This window comes from Saccopteryx bilineata, chromosome X (genome assembly GCF_036850765.1).
Source record: "Saccopteryx bilineata isolate mSacBil1 chromosome X, mSacBil1_pri_phased_curated, whole genome shotgun sequence".
NCBI classification, from domain to species: Eukaryota; Metazoa; Chordata; class Mammalia; order Chiroptera; family Emballonuridae; genus Saccopteryx; species Saccopteryx bilineata.
Genome location: NC_089502.1, coordinates 102254910 through 102260909, shown reverse-complemented (window position 1 = coordinate 102260909; position 6000 = coordinate 102254910).

Here is a 6000-nt window from a genome sequence, read left to right as displayed (position 1 = left end):
CATAATAAGTGTAATATGTCACAATATCAGCCAATATATAATAAATGGTTAAAAAATGAAGGCTTTTTTACTAAACTCAGGAAAAAGACAAGGCTGCTCACACTCTCTACTCTTATTTAACATAGTTCTAGAAATTTTAACCAGGGCAGTCAGCCAACAGAAAGAAATAAAAGGCATCCATATCAGGAAAGAAGTAAAGGTATCATTTTTAGCAGACGACATGATCCTGTATAAACAAAATCCAAAGACTCCACAGAAAACCTATTATAAACAACAAATCTAACAAAATATGTGAAGGACCTATATACTGAAAACTACAAAACATAATTGAAAGAAATTGAAAAAGACACAATGAAATGGAAAAATATTTCATGTTCATGGAGTGGAAGAATCAACATACTTAAAATGAACATATTTCCCAAAGCTATATTGTATATTTGTATATTAAACTGAGTGGAATCCCCATCAAAACCCCAAAGCCATGTTTTAAAGAAAAAAAAGAAACAAAACAAAAATCACCAGGTTTGTATGGGACCGTATAAACACTCCAAATAGCCAAAGCAGTCCTGAGGAAAAAGAATGAAGTCGGAAGTATCACACTACCTGACTTCAAATTATATTATAGAGCCACAATAATTAAAGGAGCATAGTATTGGCAGAAAAACAGATACGCAGGCAAATGGAACAGAATCAAAAGCCCAGAAATAAAACCACATATAAATATATGAACAAATCATCTTCAACAAAGGAACCAAAAACACACAATGGAGAAAATTAAGCCTCTTCAATAAATAGTGCTGGGAAAATTGTAAAACCACATGTAAAAGAATGAAACTTGACTATAGTTTGTCCCCCTTCATAAAAATTAATTCAAAATGAATAAAAACCCTAAATCTAAGACCTGAATAAATGACCTAGAAGAAAACATAGTACTGAGTTCATGGACCTAGGGCATAGAGAACCATTTACGAATTTGACCTCAAAGGCAAGAAAGTAAAGGCAAAAATAAATGAATAAAACCAAATGCTTCTGCATAGTAAAAGAAACTGATAACAAAACAAAATGATGGTCAACTAAATGGGAGATGATATTTGCAAACAACAGCTCCAATGGAGGTTTAATATAAAAATATAAAAAGAACACACAAAGCTCAGCAACAAACAAGCAAACAATCCCATTAAAAAATAGAGAGAAATCCTGAACAAACACAAAAGGACATAAAAATGGCCAACAGATATATGAAAAGATGCTCATCTTCATTAGCTATTGGAGAAATGCAAATCAAAGTACAATAAGCCTGACCATGTGGTGGCACAGTGGATAGAGTGTTGGACTGGGACGTGGAAGACCCATGTTCTAAAACCTGAGGTCACCTGCTTGAAGTGCAGGCTCATCCGGTTTGAGCACGAGTTCACCAGCTTGAGCGCAGGGTCACTGGTTTGAGCAAGGGCGTCATAGACATGATCCCGTGGTCGCTGGCTTGAGCCCAAAGGTCACTGGCTTAAAGCCCAAGGTCGCTGGCTTGAGCAAGAAGTCACTCACTGTGGTATTTGTGACAACTTGGATGAACCTGGGGACATTCTGTTAATTGAAAAAAGTCAGACGTTGAAAGACAAATATTGCATGATCTCACTTATATGTGGAATATAATAAAAACAACTGTATTAACAGTAATTCATAGTAACAGAGTAGAACAGTGGTTTCTAGGGCTGGATCTGAGGACTTACTGTTTAATGAGTACAGAGTTTAAGTTTTGCAAGGTGAAAAGATTTCTGGATACAGATGGTAATGATCATTGCACAGTATGAATGTACTTTATTTCACTGAATTGTACATGTAAAAATAGTTAAGAAGATAGTAAGTTTTATGATATGTATATTATGACACAATATACAATAATGAAAATAAAGAAACAATTTAAAAATGTATTTTAAAAAACAAATTGAATTTCTACTATAAGTGATTTCCTATTTAAATCTTGAAATTAGGGGTATTTTGTGATAAGTCTTATTATCTTATTTAAATCTTACATTTTAGCAGACTCCCTCTAACACTGCTCCAGTGTTGAAAGGTAGCATTGCCTTATTACTGTCAGGTAGAAGTGGAAGTGCAGGCTTTCCAGGTGGTCTCTGTTGATAGATATCCAGAATGCAAGAAGAGCTCCTTATTACTGCTGTGCAAGGTTGGTAGTTCAGGATCCCTGTTAGCCTTCTGCTTGTATTAACTTGGCTGGGAGAGGCAAAAACCTTGTCACCACACACTATGGAGTGGTGGCCTTTATACTGATAGGGGATGGTGATAGTTCTTGCTTTCTACAGGCCTGCTCTGACACCACCCCACTGGGGATGGAAGAGTGCCTCACTGTTGCTGGGTAGGTGTAGAAGTCCAGGCTCCTCACATTGTCTTCACTGATGCTGCCAGAGACGGGGTGGATTCCTTATCCTAGAGGTGGTAAAATTTCTGTCTCTCCATTAGATATTCTCTGACACCACCACAATCAAAAGGGAGAGAGATTCCTTATGAAAGCTGAGTAGAAATGGAAGTCTCTCCTCGTGGTCTATATGACCATTGAGGTGGTTGGTGGAACTAGTTACTACCTGGAGAGGATAAAAGTCCTGACTCCCCGTTCACCTTTCTCTGACATCAACCATCAGAGTTAGAGTCTGGGGTGCTTCTTTACACCCACTTAAGAGTAGAAATGTAAGTTCTCTATTTGACCTTCACAGGGAGTGGGGATTGGGGAGTTCTGAAGTTTTTTCCCATGGTGCTTGGCGGTTACTGCCTAAAAATTTTATTCTTGAAAGGAAAAATAATTAGGTATACTCCATATTTCTGGAAGCAAGAGTCCCACAAGTGACTTTTGAAAATTATTTGTATTACATGACTTAGGACTAACAACAAAAAACAACTTAAATATTGAACTCTAAGTAATAGTTTTATAGTTGTTTTTGGTATTGGTTTGATTTTTCTCCAAGAAGCATTCGTTGAAAAATAAAAAAAAACCAAAAACCTAATTTTTGTATAGGCTATGATTGAGCAAATAAAGTATATACATAGTGGATAATGCAAGACATTTTTCTCACTGTCAGCAAACGGGGTTACAATTATTGAAAGAGAGATTGAAATGAATCCTGTGTTGAACTGGAATTGTGGTGACAGTATGAATGCATGGTTTTAATATGGATATAAAATGCATTAAAACATGTATATGCACACTGTATCTCCTAAATCTATCATCTGAGAGGTACTAGTAACAATGATGCCTCAATAGCAGTGAGCACACTTAGCACCAGTATCATGCTTTACAAACACCATTACCCACTGAAGAAACCTCCAGAGCTCCATCATGAAATACATGATACCTGGGGCAGGAAACATACAAAATAAGTATGTAACATCTTGCTGTGCCCAAAAGTAAGAAGTGCTAAAAAAAATGAAGGGGTATGTCAAATGGATTTAAGTCAATTTAAAGTGGCTTCCACTGACCAAATCTGTAACTATTTGCATATCTAAATAGATAATCTTAGTAAAAAATTATAATGTGTGTAATGGAATAATAATCACTGAGTCAACACTGACATACATACATACATATACACATATACATTCTTACATGAGAAGGGAAAGAAATCTCTTTGTAGCAGAAAAAAAACCAATAGAAATCCAACCTCTAAATAGTAGAAAAGGTGATGAAAATAGAAAGTCATCTCTAGACAATAAGCATGATAATAATTGAATGAGGGAAGGATCATCAGTGGGCACTAAAACTGATGGGTGAAAAATTGATACCATGCACATGGCTGACTAATGCTCCAAAAGAGAATCTAAGCAGCCTTGGCCGGTCTTTGAGGCTTTTCTTCAATCTGGCCTCAGTTTACACTTGTTCCTTTTTCATATGTAAATTAGGCCATCCCAATGAAGCTTGTATCTTTCACTTGCTTCTCTACCAAACCAAATTAAGATCGACTCTTATGTGTGAGCCATCCCAGTTGTTTCCTGTTTTCACCCTATGACCACCAGTTCACCTCCACCAGGACATCCAACTACACACCTGGGGACCCTCCTTCAGACACACATTATTTGGAAAATATATGGGTCATTACAGGTTGTCCTGGAAGTGCACATATTACTTCTATCTATTGGTTAGAAATAGTCATATGACCTCAACAAAACCACAAAGGTGGCTGGGAAATGTAGAGGAGTGCATGGAAATGTAGTAAACACTAAGTGGTTTGGGGCTTTGTTTGTTTTTGCCAAATACTGTATTTTTCTCATATGCTTTCATAGATGAGTAAACTAAGACACAGAAATGGGAAAATACTTTTCCAAAATCACATTGCCAGGGACAGGAAGAATTTGAAGCCTAGGCTCTCTGATGTTAAAATCCAAGTTCTTTTCACGATATCCTACTGTCTCTGCCCTCCTAGAGTTCACATTATCCCAGCCTTCTTCCGTGCACTCACATGTTGCATCACTTAAGGTATTTTTTCTTACAATGTTTTTATTTAGTTTTTAAAAAAATTTATTGGGGTACAAGTTTCAAGTGTACAACTCAATAAAATATGGTCTGCGCACTGCATTGTGCATCCATCACCCTAAAGCAAAGTCTCTTTCTGTCCCTATCCCTCACTTTGCTATCTTCCACCTTCCCTCACCCTCCTTTCCTTCTGGCTACCATCACACTGTTAGCTATATCTATGTGATATATATATACACACATATATATATATATTTTTCTCAATCCCTTTATTGTAGGCTATATTGTGCTGGTAAATGGTTAACAACTGATCCTCAAAACAAAGCAAAAAAATCCTGATTGGTAGTTTTTGCCACTTTTCATGGAAAAAAGAATCCCACCATGGGCAGTTTCAAGTTACCAATTTCACTGAATGCGAAGGTGGGATGAAGTGCATACAGGTGTAAGCTGACCTTGGTACATCATTGGTTATAAATAATAGGAAGTGGGTGGTTTTTTTGGCTAATGTAAATAAGTGAATTTTTGTTTTTTACTTTACCCTCTTCCATTTTTTTAAAAATTATTTTTCAATTACAGTTATATTCAATATTATTTTGTATTAGTTTCAGGTGTACTGCATAGTGGTTAGACAATCATATACTTTACAAAGTGTTTCCCCCAATATTTTCAATACTCAACTGGCACCATACATAATTATTACAATATTATTGACTACATTCTCTATATTGTACCACACATCCCATGGCTGTTATGTAACTATCAATCTATACTTCTTAACCCCTTTGTCTTTTATAGTCAGTCCTCCAATCCTCCTCCCCTCTGGCAATGATCAGTTTGTTCTCTGTATCTGTGACTCTTTCAATTTTGTTTGTTCATTTATTTTGATCTTTAGATTCCACATATAAGTGAAATCTTATAGTATTTGTTTTGATCTGACTTATTTTATTTAGCATGATACCCTCTAGCTTCATCCATGCTGTCACAAATGGTAAGATTTCATTTCTTTTTATGGCTGAGTAATATTCTATTGTATATATGTACCATCATTTTTTAATCCACTCATCTATTGAAGGACATTTGGGTTCTTTCCATATTTTAGCTAATGTAAATAATACTGCAATAAGCATAAGGATGCATATATTGTTTTGAACTAGTGTTTTGAGTTTCTTTGACTGTATATCTAGAGGTGGAATTGCTCAGTCTTAAGGCAGTTCCATTTTTAATTTTCTGAGGACACTCCATTCTGTTTTCCATAGTGGCTGCACCAGTATGTATTTCCACCAGCAGTGCAGGAGGGTTCCCTTTTCTCCATATCCTTACTAACACTTGTTGATTTACTGATGATAGCCATTCTGACAGGTATGAGGTGATAGTTCTTTGTGGTTTTAATTTGTATTTCTCTGATGATTAGTGACATTGAGAATTTTTTCATGTCTATTGGCCATCTGTCCTCTTTGGAGAAGCACCTATTCAAGTCTTCTGCCCATTTTTAAATTGCATTGTTTTTGGTGTTGAGTTGTACG